This window comes from Fukomys damarensis, unplaced genomic scaffold (assembly GCF_012274545.1).
Source record: "Fukomys damarensis isolate Sample0158 unplaced genomic scaffold, DMR_v1.0_HiC HiC_scaffold_23, whole genome shotgun sequence".
NCBI lineage: Eukaryota > Metazoa > Chordata > Mammalia > Rodentia > Bathyergidae > Fukomys > Fukomys damarensis.
The window spans coordinates 3,300,228-3,315,784 of NW_022900935.1; the positions used below are offsets into that span (position 1 = coordinate 3,300,228).

The 15,557-nt window shown below is 57.6% G+C and overlaps 1 protein-coding gene across 3 annotated transcripts in view; it reads right to left on the reverse strand.

The window, feature by feature from the left end:
- Iffo2 (intermediate filament family orphan 2) overlaps window positions 1-3,544 on the reverse strand; it is a 15,849-nt gene extending 12,305 nt beyond the window's left edge. For all 3 annotated transcript variants that reach the window (XM_010614212.3, XM_010614211.3, XM_010614210.3), the window contains exon 1: window positions 3,491-3,544. The gene's annotated coding sequence lies outside the window, so the exon portion shown is untranslated. The remainder of the gene's footprint in view (window positions 1-3,490) is intronic.
- Window positions 3,545-15,557: the final 12,013 nt, after the last annotated feature.

Here is a 15,557-nt window from a genome sequence, read left to right on the forward strand (position 1 = left end):
CCCCCAGGCCATGACCCTCGGAGCCTGAAGGCCCGTCCTACTTTCCCCCCGTCTGCTCCCTCCTGGAGGAGCTAGGGCGGCTTCCTTCCTCCTTCTGTCCTGGGACAGACAGCCAAGCTTCTGTGTTCCCTCACCCCAGGCTGCTCTCCCCACATGGTTGCAAAGCAAGGAGGTCTGGAAGCCTTTTAGGATGCTGCCGGCCAGCTAAAAATAGGCCAAAGGGGAGGGAAGATGAAGAGTGGGTTACGTCACCAGCTTTTGGAAACAAGAGAAAATGGATACTGTTTGCACACACAGAGGAAAATTCCTCCTCTCCCGACACCAGTCCAGCCTGGCCGGCAGCCCCCGGAGGACTCAGGCCGGCCCCGTTCACTCAGTCTTTGCCAACCCCACGTTAGCCCACCTCAGCCTGCCCCTGCTGTGGGGCTCAGCGTCAGGACCCAGAGGCCATAGGCGCAGGGGCCCCTGCCAGCACTGGCAGATGTAGAGGATGTGAAGGGAGCGCAGGGCAGGACTATTTCCTGCACGCTCCCTTGTGCAGAGGGAGACTGAGGCTCAGAGTGTACAAGCCATGTCCCCAAAGTCACCTACGATGTCAGGAGTGGGCAGAGCCGCCCACCCCGGCCACCTCTTGCAGAAAAGGACAGGTGGGGGGCAGGGAGAGGTTCCCAGGCCCGTTCTCACCCCAGGCCAGCACCGTGGGGCATCTGGGGCTTCCCTGGAGGAGGTGAATCATCTCTCCTGGCTACGCTGCTCCGAGGCGAGGTAGGGGACTCGGCTGGCGCTGCAGGTGCAGCCTGGCTTCTGGGGACAGCCTTGCTGCTGTGTCTCATGGCAGGGGAAGCAGGGGTGAGCGGTGGCCATAGGACGGTGGCAAAGCAAAACGTTACTTCTGGGCAGAGGTCAGAAGACCCGCTGCACAGCTGGAGAACGTGAGGCTCAGACAGGGAAAACCACCACCTGCCCAGATCTACACAAGGTGAAATGAGCCCATGACTTTGGACCTCCAGATAGTTAAGAGCAAACATCAGTTGGCCAACACAGTCTGGGTCCTATTGTACAGGTGCACACACGTATCTGCTCTAGTGTGAATTCGTAACCCTCTTCAGGCTTTTCCTCAAAACCCATCTTGCAGATGAGTGAGCTGAAATTCAGAGGTGCAGCAGCTTGTCCAAGGCCACGCAGCTGCACACAGGGAGCTGGGATTCACACCCAGCCGGGCTCCAAAGCAGCGAGTGTGAGATGTGGGGATTACCAGCAATCTTGTTCCCTGCAGACCCTGACTCCACAGGTCTGGGTGGGGCGGACGGCTCCCCAGCGGTGCTGGTCTGCCCTCACCTAGGTTCGGGGAGGCACGATCCAGTGCCTCCATCTCCCTCTACTCCTTGCACCCTGAGTTCCACGCCCAACCCCTGCAGCACGCTTCTCAGGATGCACTCAAGGACAAGCTCACACGAGTGGCTTCATGGGTCTTTTATTCCCAAAGCAGGGCTGGGTGGGCAGCTGGCTCGCCTGTCCCGGAGTATGGAAAACAGACCTCGAGTGTGGCAGGCAGCTGGCCGTGCAGATGGAGCCCACTGCCGTAACGATGTCCCCACCCGCAGTGACGGCAGGAGCACCCAGCTTAGCGAGTGCCAGTGTTGACAGTGCAGAAAACCTCTGCCCTTCAGGTGCTGAGGAGTGGAGGGTGAGGGGCCAGACAGGCGATGTCTTTTCTGCAGCACCCAAACACCCAACATCTGCTGCAATTCAGCTCAGAGCAAGGGAGGACCCAGCTTCACCAAAAACTGGTCGGCTGAGTTGTTGGCTCCAAGGTTTCAACATCTACTTCCCCAACACCATCCCTTCCTGCCTGGCCCTGCCCTCCCAGTTAGGTTTTGGGTGGGAGGATGTCCTGGGCAGAGGAAACAGCACAACGTCTTCACAGCAGGAAGGCAAGGCCAGCCTCCCACGGAGAGGGGGCGCACCTGCCAGGGAACTGGGGTCGGTGGATGCAGTTTCCTGGGAGCCTTTGGCCTCCCTGCTCTTAGCCCCAGGTACCACCAAGACCAAAGACTCCAATGCTAAAAGATGAGCCTGGAATCAAACTCGGGTCTGGCTGATTCTGATTCCTGGGCCCTTTAAGGCCAAAAGGGCCCCTGGGGACCTCTGAGACTTCGAGCTGGAGAAGGGCCGGGTTGACCTTAAAGAAACCACCTTTGGGGCATGAGGTGAGGGTCTCCCCAGCAGACCACCCTGACCCACCTGCTCAGTCCTTCCAACTTCTCCCTTCGAGTGTTGGATAAGGGAAGGGAGAACAGGGATGTTCACTGTTACCTCTAGGAGTGCCTGCCAAGTTAGGCACCTGTCCACATATATATAAAATGTCATTTACACCCTAGCCCTGCCCGCCAAGGATTATTTCCATTTCGCAGATGAGGAAATGGTTAGATAACTCCTTCCCCTTTCCCTCCCTCCTCTTCTGCCTCCTGAAATCCTATCCCTTCTCCTAGGCTTGTCTCAAATGTCATCTCCCCAAGCCTCAGCAAACACTTCAAGTGTTTTCCTGCCTGGGACTACAGGGTTCTGAGGGGCCTGCCCTGTCTTTCCAGGCAGCCTGGCCACACTGTCCCATGGCACAAGGCTCTAGCTCCAAAGAGCCAGCCCTGTGACACCAGGACCACACAGGGAGGCCACCTCCATCGCCACCACACCAGGGTCTGCCGGTACCCATCTCAGGAGGTCTTGGGCACCGTGGGCTCTGGTTGAATGGGGCAAAGAGGAAACAAGGGGTGAGTGAGATCCCTGGTCTTGGTGGGACAGGAGAGGAGCAGGGGATCAAGCTGAGGCCTCCCACCAGGCCTCGTTCAGCGGGTATAATCACCACTCCCTGCTCCCCGCCATATTCCCTGCTCCTAAAACCCGCCAGGCACTTGGTCAGAGTGAGGTATTTACTGAATGGGCGGCGGATTTACCGGGTGGATGGACGGACGGACGGACGGACGGATGGATGGAGGACAGAAGCGGCACTCATTCCTAGGCCCCCATCCCCCGCTTTTCCCAGCCAGAGCCTCTTTCCCCAGCTGCACTTCCCAGGCCAGGGGCTCCGGGGAGCCAAGTTCCCAGCACAGGCCAGGCCTCCCCGCGTCTGCTCCGCTCCAGAGCCTCTCCCTGGAGACAGGCTGGGGAGGGGCGGCCAGGGCAGGAAGCAGGCAGGGAGAAGGAGCAGCCTTCCCTCTCCCCAGGACCAAGGCTCCAGGGCCAGGGAGGGGTCGCAGGGATATCAGGACAACGCACTGGGGAGGGGAAGTGGCTCCACAGAACCACACTCAGTGAGCCGTGGGGCCTCAGCCAGCGTCTCAACAAACCAGGCACATGTGGGAGTTTGGTGGCCGGGATGGGGAGCCGGCAGCACCGGCCCCTGTGGTATCCCCACATTCCTCAGGAGCCACCGTGGGATCGCGTGACTGACAAGAAGCCCGCGGGGGAGGGGCAGCTTCCCAGCTCCAACCTCGGAAAAGAGCCGCGAAGGTTGGTCTAAGCAGGGCGGAAACAAGCTGAAGCCCACAAAGGGGCTGACTCACAGCGTTTTCACTTCCTGTGCTGTCAAAGGAGCCCCGCTTGGGAGGAAAGTGAGTGCAGACCTGGTAAATAATTAAAGTTTCTGGGACAGACACAGGTACTTCAACCCTCCCCCTCCCTTCCCAGCTGTTTGACCTTGGACAAGTCAACTGCCCTCCTGGGGCCTCCGTTTCCCCAGTGAAGTGAGGTGGGAAGCACGAGACTCCTCCTGAGAGGTGGGAGACTCCATGAGAAAGAAAGGGGTGAAAACACCCAGCCCCACCCTGGCACAGAGCAGCAGGCTGAGACTCCACAGCTCCGTCTACACTGCACCTCAGGCAGCCACCTGGGGCGCCCACACAGGTGCCAGGCGGAGCCTCGCAGGGAGGGGAGCAGTGGCACTCCTGGGCCCAGGAAACAGCTCAGGTGAGGCTGGGCTGGGCCACCAGTGGAAAACTTCAATCGGGGCCAAGGGTGGGCCTGGCTTGGGCAGAGGGCTGGTGGGGGTGGAAATAGCTTCCTTCCCAATGGGTGGGTCGGTCAAGGACCTGTGCCCTCTCCGCTCCTCCCTGCCCAGCTGGTGCCACTGCCTTGCAGCCCTGCAGCCCTGCACTGTCTCCTACACAAACTTGAGGGTGCTGTCCCGTCTCCTTGTGGGCAGCGCCTTGGCCTGGGTGCTGAACTAGAGAAAGGGCTGCTGCAGAGGCAGCCCAGGGGACTCTCCCATGGGGTGCGGCCAGCTTCTGTTGCGCCCTCCTAAGGAGCCCCCAAACTGAATCAACTTCCGCATTCCATACCACACCCTTTCACACCTTGGAGGAACCTGTCGGTGTCGGAACGCAGATAAGGAAACCGAGCGGGGCTGGGAATACAAGGACAGAACCCCCACCACCAACCAGGGATGCATCCTGCAGCAGCGACTCCCAAACCTCCTAATTTCCTCCTCCCACTTGGGGTATGGTGATCGTTTCTTCTCCCCCAAACAGGCCAGCCAGGAAGCTCAAACATCCTACAGGTGAACAGGAAGGCCTCCTGCCTGGCTTCCCCTCCCGCCCCCACCTCACCTCCCCATCTGCACGCAGCCCCTGGTTCCCAGGAAAGGACGCCTCACGGACATGCCCATCGGAACTGCCCGTCTGTACTCTGCTGCTCTCGGAAGGAAACACAAATTAAATGCCAACTGATTGTCTCCACGGAGGAGGAGTATTAATTTAATGTGAACACTTAACCAGGGCAGCTGCTTCCATTACCGATGGGCAGTAATGGCCCGGGCAGGCCAGAGCGCAGGCTGTGAGGAGGTGATGGGGTCTGGTCAAGGAGCCACCACCTACAGACACGTAGGCTTGCCCTAACCTGAACCAGCAGCCTCAGCCACGGTGCCAGCAGGCAAGGATGGGCCAGGCTGCTCAGAGCAGACAGGGGTCTCATGCCCACAGGGGAGAGGGTACTGGGTGGGAGGCAGCAGCAGACCATTTCAAGTCCTGGCTGTGTTTCAAGTTCAGTGCGACATGGGCAAGTTCCTTCTCAGCTCTGGGCCTCAGTTTCTCCATCTGTGATGGGATCCCCAAGAATCCCTCTGGGCATGACATTTGCACACCCTGGATATGGTCCCTCGCCTGGCTGGGTGACCGTAGCACATGGGGGGGGGTGAAGGAAAGGAGAGAAACCACAGACTAAGCCCACTGATCCCCCCTGCCAGCGAAACCCAGGAAACATCAGCGTCTTCCCTCTGTGTCCCTAGATGAACCCTACCAATCAGCAGTCGTGGCTCGGTCCTGGAGGTCTATCCTCACAAGGGCCACCACGGCAGCAGGGAAACTGAGGCAGGAGAGCCAGCTGGCCTCATGCACCACTCGATGGGCACAGTGTCAGGGTACCTGGTATTGGACAGTAAAACGCCTCTGGAGAAATGGCAGTTGGTAGACACCCGTAATCCAGAGCGGCGGGCTGGGCGGTGCCTTCTCTCAGGTGTGCCCAAGAGGAATCCACTCCTAAATGGACACCCCCAACCCAGCAAGGCTGCACCCAGAAGGACAGTTACGTGGGGGGCATCCTGTGCAAGAAGAATCAGCGCCCCAAACTGCGGGCTGCTGTGGGGTTCCGGGGCACCATTTCCAGCCTGTTCCAGGCGTGAGTGCCCCTTCCTCGCCGTCTCCCGGGGACCTTCCACGACTTCCCCGGGGTGAACCATCATGCCCATCAGGTATTCCAGTCCCAGGACTAGCTTGCACCGTGGCACCCAGGGTGCTATAAATTTCCACTTTCCTGTGTCTCTCATCACACTGCCCTCCCAGAAGGGAAGACCTTGCATTCACTGGGAAAGAAAACAGAACACTAATTATGTAAAAACCATTCTACTCCTGTCCCAACCACGGGTCTGGAGCCAGACGTTACCATTCCCATCTTAGAGATGAGAACACTGAGGCTCAGGTGACAAGGCTTGCTCCAACTCAAACCCAGGTCTGTCGGACTCCCTCGGCTCGGCGGTAAAACAGCGCTCCCCCAGCCCTGTGAATCCCCTCCCCTATGGATGACCCTCAGTTCACTGCTCAGAAAATGCCTGATTTCAACGCCAAATGTGTGCAGTCAGTCACAGTCTGTCTGAAAACTCACCTCTCCGGGCCCCGGAACCAGGTAAAGAGAGGCCTTAGCCTGCCACCACCTCCTCCCAGTGAGGCCACCCACGAGGCTTGCGCATGGTGACAAAAAGCACTTGCTCTGCCATCACACCCAGCTTTCATGTGGTCTGAGCGTGTCCTCAAAGGTCTGTGTGCTGGACATGTGGTCCTCTGAGTGATGATGCTGAGAGACACTGCCCTCAGAAGGGGCTTCTCATGGGACCCTGGCAGGAGGCCTGGCTCCTCCTGGCTTCCTGACTCACCCTGCGATTGCTCCTTCTCACGTGTCCCCTCCATGATGTGACACAGCCAGTGGTCCCTTCACCATGCTGTTGGGACTTTTCAGTCTCCAAAACTGGAGGCTCTATCTCTATTTTTTTTTTCCCAGTACCGAGAATCAAACTCAGGATCCTACACTTGCCAGGCAGGCGTGGTGCCACTGAGCTACATCCCCAGCCCTACATCTCATTTTTATAATTATCCTGCCTCGTGTATTTTGTTTTAGTAACATAAAACAGACTAATGCACTCTCCTCTGTCCTACGATTAATTCTGAATGATGTCATGTGTACTTAGTCAAAAAGTCAAAACCACTCAAATTTTAAGACAGAAACATCTGCCAATTTTCCCCGTTCTAAATTGCAGGAGGGTTTTACAATGATGACAGAAGAGACAGAAACACACACACACACACACACACACACACACACACACACGTAAGCCAAACAAATTTCAAACTTCACCTGAATCCCCTTCCCTGAGTGACCCCCGACATCAGCAGCATGTCCTTCCCAACTTTCTCTTGTGAGATTCTTTTTTTCTTACAAGATTTTCAAAAGTGGAAATGGGATCCAACCATATGTAGTTCTCAAGCATACTTTTCCCACTTAACAGCACACGGCAGCACCCTCCGGAGCCAGTGGTTCAGCAGACAAGTGTGGTGCCACGGGTCTAGTGGGTCACTGCCAACTCCTAACAATCTAAACAACACAGCAAAGAGCACCCCAGTGTACTCCCACCAGCGTATGGGTCCAGTCACCCCGGTGGCTGCTGTGAGAAGGGGCAGACTTAGGAAAGGTTTTGTGCCCCTAAAGCCTGCGTGTGAGGGGTCAGGCTCCATGTGTGCGGGGCACAGCAGCCGCAGGTTCCTGGAGCCACGCTCCCCACCAGTCCCTACCACAGGCTCCCAGCTGCCCAAGGAGCCAAGCAAAAGCAGGATCCGCAGGTGCTCACCCTGGCTCCCACAACAGCATTATTTTGTGCCTCCATTTCCCTAAAAGTCAAATGCTTCTCTCCATTCATCCTGCCCTTCCTCGTGGATGGCATTTTGCCTTCTACAAAGAGCAAGGGTGAGAGATCAGGTTCCTAGAGCTGAGCCCAACCACTGTCCACTGAAAGGAAGAGGCCCCACCTCGTGGGTAGCAAGCCTTGGGCAAGCAGCCATATGCTAGTTGGGGCAAGATGAAATAGTGTCCCCTCCAGGGTGAAGAGGCTCTCTTTGCACTGCAAGGCTCTGGTCACTTGGTACTAAGGCTGTCTGTTACCTGCCGATCCCCCGACTAAGCTTGTGCAAAGTCAGGCCCATCTCTAGATCACAGCTATAACTTCAGCACCCAGCACAGAGCTTGGTACACAGTAGGTGCTGGATAAAAAGGGCCCATCGAGGGTCACTGCCAGGGCCTTCCCTAGAAGATCCAACAGTGCAGCCCTGACTCACAAAGGCCTTGGATATGGCCTCCCTGCCTTCCCCTCCAGCTAGCCTCAGTTTCCCCACAGCTTCCACAGAGCAGGCCAGCTTTGCTACCTTTTTTTTTTCCCTCACTTCAAAGCCAGGCTAACCACACCTGGCCAAGCCCCCAGAGCTCCTCAACCTCTCCCCTCCCCAGTACCATCTAGCCTTCAGCCTCTGGGACTTGACTCCTGTCCATGTCCATAAACCAGCAGAAGGTCCCAGCACCAAGACTCTGGACACCCAGCCAAGAATCAGAAGGCCCCAGGTCTGTCCCCAGGAGGGTGTGGGGCCTCACCCAGGGGTATGTTTACAGCTTTGAGAAAAATAGCAACTCCCAAGGCTATTTTGGAAACCTAATATGCACCTTCAGTCTCTTGGCTGTTTATTCCAAGTGGCAGGCAGGTGAACACAGGGCCCCACGGGCCAGCAGCTCTGTGTAGCTTCTCATCAGAGCCACTTGGCTGTCTCAGCAGCCTGGGGCCGACTGCCTGGATTCTTTCTCCTCTGTCACCCCCAGCCTGGACAGCCAAGCAGAGCCTGCCAGGCAAGGGTTGGGGCCTCATCCTGGGCTTACAAACCACCTCTACACCCTTGAGCCAAGTCACCTGTCCAAGACTCGTTCTCCCTATGTGTACAACAGGGACAGCCAACCCCCAGGACAAACTGATAAGCAGAAGAAGCACAAGTTGCAACCGGGTCCACAAAGAGTGGAAAAAAAAAACCCATAAAACTCAGAACCCCAGGACATCAGAGGGGGATTCCCAGCAGTCCAGGCCATTCATAGACAAGTCGGAGGCCCAGGGAGGTGACAGGATGTGCCCAAGGTCACACAGTCAAGCCAGGCGGGGGAGTCTGTTCAGCTCTCGAACCCATGAGGTTCCTGCCGTGCCACTGGCCAGGGGAGGAGCACATTCTTGGGCAGTGTCTGGGCAGAAGGCAGGGAGAGAGACAGGACCTGCCCACGAACGTGGAGCCTGTGCGACCACAGCAGGGTCGCAGTGGGGACTGCCTGGGTGTGTGCGGCCATCACTGATCTCCCGGCCAGGCAGGGCAGGCTCCAGGCGCAGCTGGGACAGGTAATTACATTACAACGGCCCGGACCAGGCTTGCTGAGAGAGGGATTAGTGACTAAGAGCAGCTCAAGGGGACAGACTCACTTCTTAACATCCACCTCCTGCTGGCATGGCAGGCCCTGGCATTCAGCGTGATGCAAACCAGGGCGCCCGGCTCCCTCACCCCAGTACATGGGTACACCCGAGGGTTCCTCTTGCCTGGCCACGCAATGGGGTCTTCGCTCAGGGGACAGAAAAGTCCCTCCTTTGTGACAAGAAAGACCCTGGCGGCTCATCTTCCTTGTCTCCGTTCTAATTCGAAAACAGACTCACAGAGGTGAGGTGACTTATCCAGACGTCCAGAATCATAAGTTGACACGAGGAAGTGTTTGAATGTAGCAGGCACTGTTCCACCATTTCATCTTCACAGCAACCTCAGGAGGCATTATGATCACGTCCACGTTAAAGACAGGAAACTGAGGCCTGAGGAAGTGAAGTAACTTGTCCAAGGCCACAGAGCTCGGAAGTGAGTGGTTGATTCAGGGCTCGAATCAAGTCTGGCTTTGGAGCCTGAGTACAGAACCATCAGACTTCCCTTCTCTACGGGGGCAGAGGCTGGGTTAGAACCCAGGTTCCAAAACCTGGACTGGCTTTCGAGACAGGTGGCCTCACATTGAAAGGGAGAAGGTGGCAGAGTGTGTGTCTCAGTCTCCCAGGGGTCAGAAAGAACCACAAGTTGCATCACCCCAAAACTCCCAGAGGGCGACCAGGCTGGGCACAGCAGGGCCCGGCCTGTGTGGTCTGTGTAACTGCATTGACCTGGCCTGGCCCTTGCTGGAGGGAAGAGCTCTGGGTCTGCCGATGACAGTCCCCCAAGGGGAATCTCCCAGGCAGTGCTGGAAGTCCACCCTAGGCAAGGGACAAGGTCACCAAGTCTGGCTCTGCCAAGGGACTGGCACAAAACAGCTCCTTTTCCCACCAACCTGGGCTGGGGACTCCTTTTCCCCTGAGCTATGACCCCCACCCCCCAGCCAAATCCCTGGTCGGGATTCAGCAAAAAGCCAAAGGGGACATGATCGGGAAAGAGGGCCAACAAGGGGCTGGCCTGGGGGTAGAAAGGAGGCCATTTGAACCTGTCCTTTTCTCCCTCCAAATACTTTGGCATCGGACAAACCTGTCCTTTTCTCCCTCCAAATACTTTGGCATCGGACACACCCGGGATGGCCACCTGGAACAGCCCCTCTCCAGGGTGACCTGGTAAGACAGACTTCACCTCTCTGATCCTCACTTTTCTCACCTGTGAAATGGGGTGACAGCACTTGCCTCCTTCAGTTATAAGGACATGACACAGTCCCAAACCCCGAGTGCTCGGTAGCAGTTTGCCCATCTTAGCAGCAGGCCCCTCTTCTGGTGGCTGGATGGCTGTCACGGTGTCCGGGCTCTAGGTGTGAGGTATACTTTTCCTCCCTTTATCCACCGGTTCTTTCTCCCCAGTCCTGAGACTTGCACACAGTCTGGTATCCTGAGTCCCAGGCTAAGTACTGACTGGATGAATGAGCTTGGGAGCCAGGGCCACAGGGGGCAGCGGTGTCCAGATTCGAGTGTGCTCTGCCTGCAGTGATTTGCTGTGTGCTCTTGGGCCTGTCCCTACACCTCTCTGGACCCATCCACACAAGGAAGCTCAGACTCCCCAGCACCACAGAGCCAGCCACCCACAGCATCCTGCCCGGAGGGTGGGGGCGCCTTTCCCGGGTGGCCTGGCCTCACAGGGACAGACAGACAGCAGGTCCCGAATCCACCCCGGCAGACCCACAAAGGCAGCAGGCAGACCTCCTCCTGGTGACTTTGTCTCGGGACAGATGCGACACAGTATAGCGTCTGTCGGGCCAGATGGCCTGGATGGCCCGAGAGGCCAGGACACCAGCTGGGAGTCTGGATCACAGGCAGAGCTGCTGAACTCCTTCCCGCTCCAGGCCCAGGATCTGGTAGCCCCTTGGCATCTTGCCCCTGGCTGCACTGTACTGCACCGGAAGCCTCTACCCTGGAAGGTGAGGAGCCTCCCTGGGGACAAAAAGGAGCCTGGGCGGGTGGGCACGAGAGGGACGCTGTGCACAGGAGGTGCTGCTGTGGCTCCCGGGGCCAGCAGGCAAGGGTGCCAGCTCCAGGCTGGGAGCCCCGTACAGCCACAAGGGACTGGCTGCTTTGCTCCCAGGACACCTGTGTGGGACAGGAACCACAGCCACCTTTATCAAAGGCAAAGGCCCAAACATGGAAACATCAGTGCCCCACAGAGGAGGAGTCCAGCTCTGCCACGCTGGCTGAACGGCCAAGCACACATGTCAGCCTCTCTCTGGTCTTCAGTTTTCCCATCAGGAAAGGTAGGGCCAGGGTTATCTCTGGGCTCCAGGGCCATTTCTGGCTCAGAGGCTCCATGACTTGCCAGGAGCCCGTGGGACCCTAATGGGACCAGCCAGATCCTTCCTAACGGATGGAGCATGTCCCAGCTCATATCTGACTCCAGACCCAGGCCTCTCAAGAGGATGAAGAAAGGGGTTTAGAGGATACTTGCCAAGCCAGGGGGGCCACAGCGCTGCCTTGAGTATGACCAGGTATGATGTCTACTCATTTTCCTACGCTGGGGAAAACCATGAGAACAAATGCAGGATTTGGGATTAAGGCTAGACCAGGAAGTACTTCCCAATGGGAAAGGTTGAAACTGGATCCTGGAAGGCAAGAGTAGGGGAAGGCTCTGAGATACTCTTCCTAGGCAGCAAGATCTTCTAGGAGGGTCTGCAGTGGTCCTGGTCCTGAGGTGAAAGACGGTGAGGTGACCTCTGCTGACAGCAAGCCAGGGTCCGGCAGGTAAAGTCATCGCTCAGGGGTTTGGCCAACCAAAGTTCCCAACGGGCAAGGTGACATCTCAGGGTAGAGCACAGCGCCCCTCCGATGCACCTCAGGGCAGAGGTTTTAAAGGGTTCCAGAGAAGCCCAAGAACACAACCAAACAGCTGAGGGGGAGAGGCCGGGGAGGCAGACTCCCAGCCAGGAGCGACAGCCGCCAGCCAGCCTGGCAGAGGAGCAAGAACACGGGCCTGGGATCTCGACAGACCCAGCTGAGTCCTGGCTCTGCTACCAACTCGCTGCCCCTCTCTGAAAAACTGGAAGGGGAACTCAACGATCTCTAAGGACTCTTTCCAGCCTAGATGTGACCATCATTTGGGAAGCCCACTAGCGTCGGCAAGCTTCTAGCGCACACAGGAGCCTGAAGCTCAAGCATAGGCCTGAACAGCGCAACTCGGAAAATGATTCATGAATGATCAAGTGGGGTGGCTGTGAAGGAGGAGGAGGAGGAGGAAAAAGGGCAGGAGGTCCAACGTTTCCACTGGGATGACGCCTTTCACCTGCCCGCGAGGCTTTTCTGGAATCACTTTCCAGGGACTGCAGCCCTCCAGCCTCAGAGCCCCTTCGCTGACTTGCACACTCACGTGCTCCAAGCAGTGACTCAACTCTGACTGCTGAAGACAGAGATGAAAGCACGCTCCCTGGGCTGTCTCAGCCTGCAGAACCCCTCCCAAAGCCGGACGCCAGACAAAGCTCCGTGGTGCGGGAACCTAGTGATGAGCCACCGAGCTAAGGAGACCCAGACACACGTCCCAGCTCTGCCCCTCCAGATGTGACAGGTAACCGGTCGCTTCACCTTCCAACCTCAGTTTTATTACCTCTGTGATAGGCGTAAAGTGCTACGTCCTTTCAGGAGCATGGTGAGGTCCCAGAGAGTCCCCACAGCTTCCCCGGGATGGGAAGTGAGTGCTTGGGTGTGGCAGATACTGCTGGATCCTGCTGCCCCTGGAGTCCCATGGAGGCCAGGTCTCCCAGGGCTCCCCTGTTCCCCTCAGCCCCCACCTGGCTTCCCCACTGGGGGTGATGTGCCTGCGCTTAAACCTAGCAGAAACGACAAAGCAGCCTTTGTCTCACAGATGAAACCCTAAACCATGGCCCTGACGTCAACCCCGGAAAGCAACGCCAGCCAGCATTCAATGTCACCCCGTGCCAAGGTCTGGGACTGGATGCTTCATGCACAAGACCTGGAGGAGGCTGCGCACGAGCTCCCAGGAGCCATGTGCCTGTCCCCTCTGGAGGCCCAAAAGGAAGGCGGCTGCCTACCGCCCTGAACCCCTGTCTTCCACTCTCCGTCTCAGCCCCAGGAAGAGCCTGGAACATGAGCCCAGTTCTCAGCCTGGCACACTGAGCCCATGTGAGGTGGAAAGCACTCTTGTGAACAGTTTCCCAGATGTGAACCTGAATCCCAGTCTGCCTCCACGGCACTGTGACATCCTACAGCTGTGTCCACAGCCATACAGAAAGGAGGCCGGGGCATCCCACGATCCCCAGGGAGGCCCCAGGTGACACTCTGGGCTGGACACAGCCTTGAATGGTGGGTCCTGACCTCCCGGTCACCCCACGCTGACAGTCTGCTAGGGAGAAGAGAGGATGTGACCTTCTCCTTGCTGGCCAGCCAGGCAGCCCTCCTGGGGAGCGGAAGTGCCCAGAACACAAAAGGCCACTGTGCAGCTGGAAGGGAAGGGAAGTAGGCAGTTCTCACGGGGTCGGGGCCTGTAGGCCGGGTAGGACCAGGCCAGGACGGGGCAGAGGGGACAAAGGGGTGACGGCTAAGCACTCAGCATACACTGCCCCACTGGGCCCTCAGGGCCACCTCTGAGCTAAGGTCTTCACCCCACTTCACAGATAGCACAAATGAGGCTCAGCAGCAATGCGAACCCAGGCAGTCTCAGACCAGGGCTGCAGCTCCCACCCTAGGGCAGGCACAGACAACAGGCCTACATCAGACATCGCAAAGAGGGAGCAGAGTGGTTTCTTTCTAATTCCTCACACGTAATGGTGCCTTAAGGCTCAAGGAAGAAACAACCTACAGGCTGGAGGGCTCTTGAACTTGGCATCTGCCCGAGTCAGGTAAGCTGTGGCGTTGTCAATGTGAGAGTTTTCTCTAAACCCAATGGTCATGTACTATAAAGAGGTGCACAAATACTGTCAGGCCACGTCCCCAGGCAGGGGCTCTGGAGGCCTGGTCTCTATAGGGACCAGGAGCTTGGCTGTCATGGCTCCAACTCCGGTGTCCCAGGTAAAGTTCTAAACCTTCCAAGGCTGGGACTCACACGAGAGACGGTGGACCGGAATAGAACGTCCCAAGCCCACGTCATCAACAGTCCTGTTGGTTTTTGCCATCCCATTCTACAAATGAGGAAACTGAGGCATGTGTAAACAAGGCAGCCAAGCACATGGCTGGCAGGTGGGGATGGTAGGTCAGACCCCAAGACACCCCAAGGCTCCAAGGTGAGGCCCCATGGACCCGTGTCACACTGTATAGGCTCCAAGGTGAGCCCAAGTGGAAGCCTCTCCGCTCCTGGCACTCCGGCTGCTAGGAGTCCTCGAAGCCCCTCTATAAAGCCCCAGGCCCCAGAAGGGGCCTTTCATTTAAAGACCCAGCTCCGGGACAGGTGAGCAGACCAGGCCTAGCCCCGTCCTGTGTGGGGAGACCTCAAGGCAGCTACTTTCTCCTGGGCATCACAGTTTTCCTCTCTGGAAAATGGTCATGGAAATATGAGTGGGACAGAGACAAAATATTGAAAAATAGATCCTCGAGTCTTTCTACAAAGACGGAAAGCTCATCTGCCCACTGAGGGCGGCAAAGGGCATGGTTTTGCTGGGAGCAGGGGCGTGGATGAAATGCTCTTGAGGACACCCTATGCCCTCCAGGCCTGTGGCGGAGAGGAAGTCACCAGGTGAGGCAGAAGGCACAGCGGGCCTGGAGACGTAAGGTGAGCCCCCACTCCCCACCTGCGAGTGACCCCAGGCCCTTAACCTGAGGCCCCCCAGGACCAGCACTGACTTCTAAGGCCTGGCAGCGAGCAGGCCCCTCCCTAGGCAGCCTCCCCTCGAATGTGAGCCCCTAACAGAAGAGGTCCTGGGGGACCAGACATGGGGTCCTGACCTCAAAAGCTCCAAATCATCAGGGGATGGACAGAAACGCGGACACATTGCACACACACGTGCACACACATATGCACAGAGGACAACAAAGCACCAGCAACAAAGGCCACCACCAAGGCCTGGCGTCTGGAGGAGTGGTACGAGGTCCCCCGCTCCAGACAGGGTAAGAGAACAGCCATAAAAAGCAGAGATCAAGCAAGAAACAAAGGACAGAGGATGAGACAACAAAACAGAAACGGAGAGCAGGAGAGGCAGAGAGGAGGAGGAGGAAGAGCAGAAGAGGACCAGCGCTAGCCAGGTCCTCCCACACAGGCACAGGCTTGGCCGGGCCTGTGCAATCTCCCCCAGGCCTCTCCTCTCCACCCGGAGTGCCTTCCTCCTCCTCTGCCTCATGACTGGACCTCCACACTACAACCACCCCAGTGACGTCCCCTGCAAGAACCCTTCTGTGACTGGCCCTCTGCTGGCTTCACGGCTTTCTGGAATCCGGGGGTTCAGGCCGCCCCAGGGTCTCAACAGTGTCCCACTCAGAGCTCCAGGACGCTCTGGTCCTGACTTGGACAAGCGCTGCCCAAAGCTGCCACTACCCACCCCCGCCCCCGCCCGCC